Below are 12471 nucleotides of genomic sequence, written 5' to 3' on the forward strand. Positions count from 1 at the left end.
GTTGAAGGTGCTATATTATTTTTCTTTTGAATTTTTATGCTTAAATAGATTTTTGCTGGTATTGGTGGTCTTGGAGCAGACACCGTCTCTACGGGGATGGGGTAGTGAGGGATGGCAGGGGGAGAGAAGCTGCAGAGAGGAGTGTAAGACTACAACTCTGCTTCCTGGTCCCAACCCTGGATAGTCACGGTTTGGAGGATTTAAGAAAATTGGCCAGATTTCTAGAAATGAGAGCTGCTCCATCCAAAGTGGGATGAATGCCGTCTCTCCTAACAAGACCAGGTTTTCCCCAGAAGCTTTGCCAATTATCTATGAAGCCCACCTCATTTTTTGGACACCACTCAGACAGCCAGCAATTCAGGGAGAACATGCGGCTAAAACATGTCACTCCCGGTCCGGTTGGGGAGGGGCCCAGAGAAAACTACAGAGTCCGACATTGTTTTTGCAAAGTACACACTGATTTAATGTTAATTTTAGTGACCTCCGATTGGCGTAACCGGGTTGTCATTACTGCCGACGTGAATTACAATCTTACCAAATTTACGCTTAGCCTTAGCCAGCAGTTTCAAATTTCCTTCAATGTCGCCTGCTCTGGCCCCCGGAAGACAATTGACTATGGTTGCTGGTGTCGCTAACTTCACATTTCTCAAAACAGAGTCGCCAATAACCAGAGTTTGATCCTCGGCGGGTGTGTCGCCGAGTGGGGAAAAAACGGTTAGAAATGTGAACGGGTTGGCGGTGTACACGGGGCTTCTGTTTAGAACTACGCTTCCCTCCTCACAGTCACCCAGTCGGCCTGCTTTCCCGGCTGCTCGGGATCTGCCAGGGGGGAACTAACGGCGGCTAAGCTACCTTGGTCCGCACCGACTACAGGGGCCTGGCTAGCTGTAGAATTTTCCACGGTGCGGAGCCGAGTCTCCAATTCGCCCAGCCTGGCCTCCAAAGCTACGAATAAGCTACACTTATTACAAGTACCATTACTGCTAAAGGAGGCCGAGGAATAACTAAACATTTCACACCCAGAGCAGAAAAGTGCGGGAGAGACAGGAGAAGCCGCCATGCTAAATCGGCTAAGAGCTAGTAGCTGCGCTAAGCTAGCGGATTCCTAAAAACACGCAAAGTGAATAATGTGTAAATAATTTAGAGGTGATTCAGCAGAAGGAGTGCTTTAGTTAAGGCACGTAAAGATTACACTGGGAAACAAATCGTAATCTAGATAACTAGATCAATCTAACTGCGCAGATTAAACAGCTAACAGATACAGAAAAACACCGCTGTGCTCCGGAACAGGAAGTGATACAATACCGCAGTGAGAGACAACCACCAGTAGAGGCCAGTAGAGAACCTTGACCTTGGACATTCACACGGAAACCACCAAACCTCTGCGCCTTTTAGCATCGTCTATCATTTATAATCATTGACCATATTTAATAAGGATGAAAATACACATCACCTCTGATATTTATTGGAGATTTTACTTTCCCCAGCGAAACACAAGCCATGGTTGCATGGTGGTGAGGACTTGATGACACCTTTAGCTACATATCATGGTATGTTGTACTAGTATTGTAATGTATTTGTGATAGAACCCGGCCGATATGGATTTTTTTTTTGGGGGGTGATATTGCTGATATTATGGAATAAAAATTCTAAAAATATATTATATATACATAAAATGGCAATGATTCCTAATATTTTGTAGTCAAATCCTTACAACAAAGAAAAGTAACTGAGGCTTCATGTTTTATAGTTTAAAAATGAACTTTTTTTTAAATAACTATATAACCAGCAACCAACCAATGTATATCAAGCTACCATTTGGCACTCGCTTTGGCAGTCACAGTGTCCATTTTCATCAAACAGACCTCTTGTCTATTTTGACCACGCCTAGCTGGCAGCATGATGACCACAGTTTGTCTCTTATCGCTGTAAACACCCACTCTGACTGAAAACGAATGGCAGCTGATTGCTTTGCCTCTGCTTCTTTTAACTGACGTGACCAAGGGTTGATGGGGATCCCAGCCATGCTTAACAGCATGTAAACTATGCTGTCCGAGCAACCTCTGATGGACAACCTACATAATGACACTATTCCAACAGACAAAATGCTTCTCTGCGTTATTGATTTTGTACAATAAAACTTTTTGTATCAGCAAAAATATATGGCCAACCGATGTTACATATTTACATGTGACAGTTCATGGTGATTTTTCCTGGCTTTTTCTCAGATCTAGCTGAGGTTGTGGCAGTATTTTTGCACAATGTAGATATGGTGTTGCAGCAATGTCTTGACTAGATGGTGGGCGCTGCAGTTTTTGTGCCAATGGACCATCATGAACTACAGGTCATAGATCTTGAAAACTGTGGCCACTAAAACGCTGGTGTGTTTTTCAATTAAATCATTTCCAGTCTCATCAACACTGCAAAATTACCACGTGTCACATCATCAACCATCTGCCGCTGCAGATGACAGTGATTCTGCTGTAACAACGGGTATGGTGGATTTTAAAAGCCACCGAACAAAGAGATGTATAATGCAATTTGTCCATTTTAACCTTTCATGCTGCTTCTGTGACAACTTGGGGTTTGGTTTGCAAATTCAAATTTGGTGTCTCATGTAGTATGTGACACATATAAAGAGTATTTTTTGTGCACTGTCTCAATGTGATTTGCTATGTTATGTGTGCCCTGAGGCCATAGAGTTTGTTTGGAACAAATTAACAATTTGGTGTTATTAGATTAGTGCTCACAGAATTCCAATGAGATGAGGAGGAAACAGTCCATCATTTATACTACAGCACTCAGTAGCACAACTTGACTAACTTCAAGTTTCAGAACCAGTGGCATTGCTTGAAAAATGTGATTAAATTAGGTGTATGGAGAGAACATGGGTCCACCAACCGATGTATGATGAGTTCAATATGACCTTTTGACTCTGCAGATATTCCGAGTGTCAGCACATTTAGTTCAACAGATAACTGAAACAATCCTTCAAATGGTGATACAAGCACCAGCACCACATTTGCTACACATTACTCTTTAAAAAAAAACAAGTGGCCAATTGAATTTTCAATAGGCAGCCAGATAGGGGTCAATTGAAAATTTACACAGGGGTAAAAATTTAAAATGCTCCAATCAAATTGAAAACTATACCACATTACTTGTCTGATCATAAACATTCCAAAAAGGTATAGTTTGGACTATCTATAACTGAATGTTATGGGGTTATGGGGTAAAAACAGCAAGAATGTTGACAAAGGTCAATATCAGTTTGTACAGGAGTCAAAAGTTTAAGTTGCTCTAATTTTGGTAAAAAAAAAAAAAAACTCAGGCAAATTATTGGTTGAGCTAATAGAATTAATAAAAGGAATAGTTTTAACAGTGTTGAGTGCTTGGTCTCCAAAATAAAGGCAATGTTGGTTTCTATGACATGTAGACACGTTATCCTGTAACATGATAACTAGGCATGATACATGGTCCAAACTATCCCTTTTTAAACCCTAATAATTTGCATCACTTTTTACCCAAACTGGAGCAACTTTAACTTTTGACCCCTGCACAAACTGAAACTGACCTTTGTAATGATTCCTATTGTTTTTACCCCATAACTCCAGAACATTCCGTCATAGATAGTCCAAACTATACTTTTTTTGGAATGTTTATTATCAGGCAAATAATGTGATATAGCTTTCAATATGATTGGAGCATATTTAAGCATATTAAATTTGGACCCCTGTGTAATTCTTCAATTGACCCCTACCTGGCTGCCGCTTGAAATTCAAGTGGCCAATGGGTTTTTTCAAAAGAGGAATGTCTAAGGATTATTTTTGCCAACGTTGATGCTTGTATCACCATTTGCAGGATTCCGCTCTAAATATTCTCTTAAATGCTGCACTAATTTTGACTATCCCAAATACTTGCATGTGAACGTTCTTCTGAAGCCTAAATGTGACTGCATGATTATATGAGCATTAAATAACTCTCACACCTACAGAGAATTTGTTAAATCTTACAAAAATCAAAGCCAGAGCAGCTGCTGTGCGGTGGGGCTGCGTCGCCCTGAATATTCCTCGCCGGGTCGTCGTGTAACAGCAGCACCTTTCTTAACCAGCTCATAGATCTAACACTTCTCCCCCTCTTTTTCCCTTTAATCATTTCATCGCTCCCCATCCTGCACTCATCTGACTGTGATCTGCTTTGCTGATCTTATTTAGGGTGGCGGCGGGGGGTGGAGGCGGGGGGTGGTGGGTGGTTCCTGAGTGATGCAGCCCTTTTGTAGAAAGGATGGATGTGAAGATAAAAGGGGAATTTAAAATGCTGGTGACTCAGCCGAGACGATGTCAAATAAATTGGCCCGGCGTTTCTCCGGTCTCATCAGAGGGTACCTGTTTCATTTTGAATCCTCACAGATGAGCCATCAGCCGCTAACGAAGGTGTGAAACTTCTTTCCTCACCACCCTTACAGATCATCCATCTGCGGTTTTTCATCTCTCTCTCTCTCTCAACCCCTCTCCTTTACTCGGCTCTTGGTGTGCTTATTTAGAGTAAGTGATTGCTCGTAATGTGCTCAGGCGCTCAGAGGCCGCAGCCCGTGCCCTCATTGAAAACCATAGATCTTCTTCCACTGCTATCGCTAGCTCACTATGTGTGAATGATGAGCTCCATATGCCCAGGCTAACCCCTATTCTCGCCAGCAATACTTGGAGTATTAGTCACTCTTGCATGCCATTATCACCGTATGTCAAGTGCAAGCCTGCCGTGTGTGTGTGTAAGCATTTAAGCTAGCGTATGTGTGGCTGTGAGGGTTTATGGGTGGGTGATTATTTGGGCGTGTTTGAACGCTCTGTCACTGCGTTGCCACTCACCTTCTAAGTGGTGTTAGCTTTTTAGTCATCAACTCGGTTTTTGTTTGCAGTGACCTTATTGCTACCCCTGAAACTGCGTTATGTGTCACACCAAAACATATGACCAACGGTCAGTGAGTACAGTTGTTCAACAATAACACAATTTCTCAAATTTTGTCTTTGCACACCACCATCTATATAAGCCCTGAGACCCATTGGGACAGATGAGAGCTTGTAACAACCCCCTGGATGTGGTGCCTGTCCATTGCAGGCTACTTCTCCTGGCAAGGCTTGTGCACATTGATAGCTGGGTGGACTAGGAAGGTGTACTTTGAAGTGTCTGGTCCAAATGTAGCGGCTGCACTCTGCATTGTGTTGTTATGACTCCGCCCATTCGCTCCCCCTCGGGACGCGAACTCACAATCTCCGACATGGGAGTCGGACTCTCTAATCAGAAGGCCAAAACCCAGGCCTCTGGTCTTGTAACCAGAGAATCCTTTTGAGCTGTTGGGAGTGAGGCTTACTAACTACATCTGCACAGCGACACCTGCTGGCCTCCGTTACACAAAGACACAGACGGGTAGCCTGAAGCACACAACTATATAGACCAGGGGTGGGCAACAAGGGCCAAGACAGTAGGCTTTCCTTGCAACCAATCACATCAGCGGGTTTGCTGATGACCTTCTCCGCTGAACATAAACACCTGATCATCAATGAAATCACCTGCTGAGGTGATTGGTAGCAAGGAAAACCTGCACTGTCTTGGCCCTTCGTGGCACATGATTACGCACCCCAGATATAGACCCATGGTAGTTCAATACGCCCACCAATGCCCACCTTCAGAATCAACTAACAACCTAAGAGGACAACCAGGTGGAGATGTGTTGCCACAGTTATTTTGAAAAATTACTTCATTAGTTACTTATTTTTGTTATTTTATTAGTTACTTTATACAGTACTTTATTAGCAGTTGCCGACAACTTGTATACAAATAATGAATGTTTATGAGTTTAGTGGTACAAATATTTCATGGTGAAAGCTGGAATGTTCCATTCAGCGAGGCAAAGCCAAGTTGAATGGTACATTCCAGCTTTCACCGAATTAAATATTCGCTCCATTGAAAGAATGAACAAACATTCATTATTTGTTTTATATAACGACTAAAATAGATCCTTGTCATTTGATATTTTATTAATTTAGAAACAACAGAAAGGGGACTTACATTTTATTTTTTCCACTGGTGCTGAGCAGTCCAACACAAACTTTAAATAGGAGTCCAAAATTGCGACATTGCCAGCCACTGAATTTGTGTACTTCCAAAAAAAAAAAAAAAAAAAAAAAAACTTTGTGTAGTTCCTCAGTCCAGCGAAAAATCATGTCAGCTTTTTAGCTTTTCAACCTAACAGCTCTTCATGCCTCCAGACAGCTTACAGTGGAGTGGATTTGTTTTTTTTTTGTGTGTGTTAGAAGAATTAGCACCATTAATAGCTCATTCAAATCGTTGTCCATCAGCAAAACAAATGCTGTCATGTTTAGCTAAACAATGCCCCTGGTAGTGTGAGCGCGCACGGTGGTTGGGGCATGCAATAGCACATTTCATATAGCACCAAAATTGCATGCTAAAAAAGAACTATTGCATGATCAATGAAACACAACAGCAAATGGTATGACTAATCTATGTCACATGACATACAACCCACCAATCAAATGACAAGCATCCACTCAGTCATTACTCTAAAGATTGAGTAATCAACAAAGTAATTAATTAGCAAAGTAACTAGGCCTAATAGTTATAGTTTTGAGTACTCAATCTTAAAAATAACCAAGTTAGATTACTAGTTACTTTATTAGCAGCTGCCAACAACTTGCAACTAATACGTAATGTAACTAATAAGGTAACTAGTAATCTAACTTGGTTATTCTAAAGATTGAGTAATCAGCAAAGTAACTAATCAGCAAAATAACTAATAGTTCATTTTCTGTGTACTCAATCTTAAAAATAACCAAGTTAGATTACTAGTTACTTTATTAGCAGTTGCTGACAGCTTGTAACTCATAAGTAATGCAACTAATAAGGTACTAGTAATCTAACTTGGTTACTCTAAAGATTGATTAATCAGCAAAGTAACTAATAGTTACATTTCTGAGTACTCAGTCTTAAAAAATAACCAAGTTAGATTACTAGTTACTTTATTAGCAGCTGCCAACAACTTTTAACTAATAATTAATGTAAGTAATAAGGTACTAGTAACTTAACTTGGTTACTCTAAAGATGGATTAATCAGCAACGTAACTCATCAGTAAAACAACTAATAGTTACTTTTCTGAGTACTCTTAAAAATAACCAATTTAAATTACTAGCAGTGTTGCCACAGTTACTTTGAAAAAGTAATCCAATTACTGATTACTGGTTACTCCTTGAAAAAGTAACTTAGTTACTTTACTGATTACTCAGTTGGAAAAGTAACTAAGTTAGATTACTAGTTACTTTTTAGTTACTTTCCCCAGCTGCCGACAACAACCCTCTGTCACCTCAACATGACAATGATACTTGTTTTGCCAAAACTCACTTTATAGTCACCCTTTCTTGGCTTCAATGAAAAATAAATGCTTGTTTTATAAAAAGTAATATAAAGACCTCTTTCTTGATCTCATATTTAACTGTTGACAGCACTGTAACAGTAAAATGTGCAATTTCTAACCTACATTGTTTATAAATGTAACAATTAAATTCATTCTAACATTTTTCTAACATTTAAATTCTCTCTAAACATTTTACTTGTCAAAATTATTATTATTTTAAGTAGTATTAGTAGTTGTAGTAAAAAAAAGGCTTCAAAACTGGACCTTTAATCTAGGGGTGTTGTTGGGGGGGGCACATCCTTGCCCCACGCCCCCATTCCATCTGGTTTCACCCCTGCTTTGGCGTTTGAGCACAAAGAATGGATAACATTTACGAGGTCTATTAGAAAAGTATCCGACCTTATTTTTATTTTTTTTTCAAAAACCATATGGATTTGAATCACGTGTGATTACATCAGACATGCTTGAACCCTCGTGAGCATGCGAGAGTTTTTTCACGCCTGTCGGTTACGTCTTTCGCCTGTGGGCAGTCTTTGAGTGAGGAGTCGTCCACCCTCTCGTCGATTTTTTCATTGTTTAGGAATGGCTCAGAGACTGCTGCTTTGTTTGATAAAAATTTTTCAAAACTGTAAGGCACAACTGAGTGGACAAATTCAGCTGGTTTTCGGTAAAAATGTTAACGGCTGATGAGAGATTTTGGTCTGGTAGTGTCGCCGTAAGGACGGCCCACTGTGCCTGACGGTGATCTGTGCTTCGAGGCAGCAGCATCTCGCCGTTTCAAGTTGAAAACTTCCACATTTCAAACTCTGTTGACCCAGTAAGTCGTCAGAGAACAGAGAACTTTCAGAAGAAGTCGGCATGAGGAGTTTATTCGGACATTCCATTGTTAACGGACATTTTGTAATGAAAGAATGTGCAGGCAGAGTCGCATGTCGGGCTGGACCCGACCGCGGGGGGTCGCGACAGGAAAAACACCTCCGTTGGAAACCTTAACGGGCAAGTTGGAACACCCCATAATCTCTCATCAGCCGTTAAACTTTTCACCGAAAACCATCTTAATTTCTTGAATAGTGTCCACTCGGATATTCCTCACAGGTCTAGAAAAAAATTTGATAAAGCAACGCGCGCCGTCTCGAGCAGCGTGTGAAACAGAGGAATTCAGCCGAGAGGGCGGGACCACATCTCACTCAAGGCCTGCCCACAGGGAAATGACGTCACCGACACGCGTGAAAAAACTCACGCATGCACACGAAGGTTCAAGCATGATTGGTGTAATTGCACGTCATTCAAATCCATATAATTAAAAAATAAATAAATAAAAGTGTCGGTTTCTTATCTAATAGACCTCGTATTTATGCAGAAAACATGACCAGATTTACAGGTAAGAAAGTTTTATTGCGTTTTCACATCATGTGGTCCTCAGAAAGAGAGTTTAGGTGCATTTGAGTGGAAAATAGTGTTAGTTGTTGACACGTCGTGGAGGATCAGCTGTTTTTAACGAGCAGATATGGAGCGGCTCGGAGAAAAAAAAGCATAAAAATGTCTTTGTAAAGCTCAGTGCAGGTGTGCTGTTGTCACTGTGCTTTAAGAGGTGTGGACGAGTCGAGCTGTTGCAGAAAAACGCAGATGAAAAGCTCACAGCTCACTTAAAGTGTGTAGTTCAGTCGAACCCTGACCCCCTGCCCACAGACCAAGTTTAATGCTGCTATCGACCCATAATGCAAAAATAATAGTAACGCACAGTGACTTGGAGAAGTAACTTTAATCTGATTACTGATTTGGAAAGATTAACGCGTTAGATTACTCGTTACTAAAAAAAGTGGTCAGATTAGAGTAACGCGTTACCGGCATCACTGATTACTAGTTACTTTATTAGCAGCTGCTGACAACTTGTAACTAATAAGTAATGTAGCTAATAAAGTACTAGTAATCTAACTTGGTTACTCTAAAGATTGATTAATCAGCTAAGTAACTTTTAGTTACATTTCTGAGTACTCAATCTTAAAAATAACCAAGTTAGATTACTAGTTACTTTATTAGTGCTGACAAGTTGTCCGCAGCTGCTAATGAAGTAACTGTATAAAGTAACTAAAAAAATACCTGTAAAAAGTAACTAATAAAGTAACTTTTCAAAGTAACTGTGGCAACAATGGTGGAGATACATGATGCCAACTATGTGGGCAAACGCAGAATGATAATATACATCAGAAAGGGAAAATAAAATGGAATTAATCAACAAGATAGAACATGTGGGTGGGAATAACACCAAAACATTTCATCTATACTGAAAATTACTGATGGCAAATACTGTTCCCAAATGTTTCAAAGCCTTTTTGTTCTGGTGTCCATATACGAGGTCTATTAGAAAAGAAACCAACAGTTTTATTTTTTAAAAAAACTATATGGATTTGAATCACATGTGATTACATCAGCCAAGTTTGAACCCTCGTGTGCATGCGAGAGTTTTTTCACGCCTGTCGGTGACGTCATTCGCCTGTGAGCACACCTTGTGGAAGGAGTGGTCCAGCCCACTCGTCGGATTTTCATTGTCTGAGAAGTTGTTGAGAGACTGGCGCTGTGCTTGATCAAAATTGTTTCAAGAACTGTGAGGCACATCCGAGTGGAGACCATTTGAGAAATTCAGCTGGTTTTCGGTGTAAATTTTAACGGGATTTTGGATTGTTTCTATCGCTGTAAGGACTTCCCACGGAGCGGGACATCGCGCAGCGCTCCGAGGCGACGTCCTCATCCTGTTTCAAGCTGAAGCCAACGCACCAATCCGTCCGCACGTCTTTCATTAAAAAAATCTCCTTTAACAGTGGAATGTCCAGATAAACTGCTGATTCCGAGCTCTTCTGAAAGTTCTCTGTTCTCTCACGATGTCCTGGGTCAACAGAGGCTTAAATTTGGAGGTTTTCAGCTTGAAACAGGATGATGACGTCGCCTTGGAGCGCTGCGCAACGTCCCGCTCTGTGGGAAGTCCTTACAGCGATAGAAACAATCCAAAATCTCTCATCAGCCGTTAAAATTTTCACCGAAAACAGCTGAATTTCTCGAATGGTGTCCACTTGGATGTGCCTCACAGTTTTTGAAAAAATTTTGATCAAGCACAGCACCAGTCTCTCAGCAACTTCTCAAAGGAATTCCGACGAGGGGGTTGGACCACTCCTTCCACAAGGCGTGCTCACAGGCGAATGACGTCACCGACAGGCGTGAAAAAACTCTCGCATGCCCACGAGGGTTCAAGCTTGGCTGATGTAATCACACGTGATTCAAATCCATATGTTTTTTTTAAAAATAATAAGGTCGGATACTTTTCTCACAGACCTCGTAAGTAGACATCATTTGCTATGCTACATGGGACCTCATTATATCACAGTTTCAAAACGTAATGGTCAGGTTACCTTGAGTGCAGCCTCTGTACTTGCACTTGCATGTACTTTGATTGCACTTCAAAAAGTCTAATAAATTCATGTTTCTGCTCGGTTTCACCAAATGAACTCCTAAATATGAATCTAGGTCAACCACTTCCATTTGATGTGTTGAACGTGAACCAGTTAAGGTATCTAAGGTGCTTGAGAAGTACTGATTGCCAGTCAAGAACCATTTGCATACCACTGTACATAACTTACTACAGACAGCTACTGAGTGCTGTGATGAACCTGGAAATGGTGATGTAGCCGAATCTCTCTGAGGAAAACAAAGTTTCTGCCTCTCTCCTAATAAGGCAGACTTGTCAGAGGTTCAGCTATGCCAGTCATACTTTTGTTACTGCAGTGTCAGTTGCCCTTTGTGAGCTTTTTACTCTGCCGCATCAGACATAACAAGCTACTGACATCCACGGCTGCGGCTTTATTTTGTCAGATGCTCCCAACAAGTAGCACCCGAGTGGCAGTCTCCACACCCGTACATGAAATATGAACTTCCACTGATGTGCACCAGCTGGGGAAGCAGAGATGAAGAGAGCAGCCAGGATGAAAGGAGTGCTAAAGAAAACTGGGACGCAAAGTGATAGTGACATACAAAACATTTTTAACTGAGCCAAGCAGGAAAAGAACATAAGAAGAAAGTGTTGGGATCGAAGCTGTTAAGGGAGAAGAAAAATGTATGAACTCATTTCCTCCTTACCAGTATTTCTAAAAGCATCCAGACTCAAATTGTCAGAGCTTGTTTTTCAATTTCTTTGTGACATCATCGCTTTGTGTTGAAATCCAGGCTCAGTTTCAGTGCATTTTCTTTTTTTCTTTTTAAAGGCTATGAGGGAGTATTTGGTAAACAAATGCATGTCCACACTGCAGTGCTCAGCGGGTATGTTGAAAACTGTGATAAATGTTGGGTAATATCAGAAAGCAGCTATTTGTTGGTTCTGGGATATTATGATTAAAATAACTAATTTTTTATTGTTTTCATATCTTCAGAGGATTACTGGATACTGCTGGAATGACTTTATGTCAAACGAAGGGTTACCTATGTAGTAAGGCAAAATCCAAGTTGAAAGTGGTTCTTACTAGCTTGGCTAGCAGGGAATGCCCTTTGGCTGACCTGGTGGAGCATTGGTCTTGTGAGTGTTCCTCCTAGAATCCTGCTAGAATTTAAATGTCATAGCTTTTAAAATCTCTTGTGATCCATTCAGTGTAATTCAGTAAATCCCAAATATTATCATATACCTATAAATGATATGCCAATATGATTGGATAAAACACTAAAGAATAAATAGCAATACACCCTTTTCGCGGACGGGTAATATTTTTCATACCACCCGAGTAATCAGCCAATCCGGACAGCGGAGAGGCGCCAAGACGAAGAGGCGCAGTCAGAGGAACTGTGAAATACTGGTGAGTCACTATTAATAATTTCTTACATGTTAAACTTAAATTCGTTAGTTCTAAAAGCCATCATAATGCTCTATTTTTTTTCTACTAAGGTTTGAACTTTGAGTGTTTACACAGGAGAGAATGTTAATGCCTGTTTGACAGAAGTGTATAAAGTGTGTAGTGAGGGGTTTTACAGCCTTAAAACATCTATAATAATTGCAAAAAATAAC

General features: G+C 40.7%; 1 long non-coding RNA gene across 1 annotated transcript; it reads right to left on the reverse strand.

Moving 5' to 3' along the window:
• Positions 1–1932: 1932 nt before the first annotated feature.
• LOC117502031 lies at positions 1933–5422 on the reverse strand. Its single transcript, XR_004558164.1, has 3 exons — positions 5276–5422; positions 4520–4523; positions 1933–1945 (listed from the first exon to the last, which is right to left on the reverse strand). It is a non-coding gene; the product is annotated as an uncharacterized LOC117502031 (long non-coding RNA).
• Between the last annotated feature and the right edge of the window lie 7049 nt (positions 5423–12471).

The sequence above is a fragment of the Thalassophryne amazonica genome, chromosome 20, assembly GCF_902500255.1.
Source record: "Thalassophryne amazonica chromosome 20, fThaAma1.1, whole genome shotgun sequence".
NCBI classification, from domain to species: Eukaryota; Metazoa; Chordata; class Actinopteri; order Batrachoidiformes; family Batrachoididae; genus Thalassophryne; species Thalassophryne amazonica.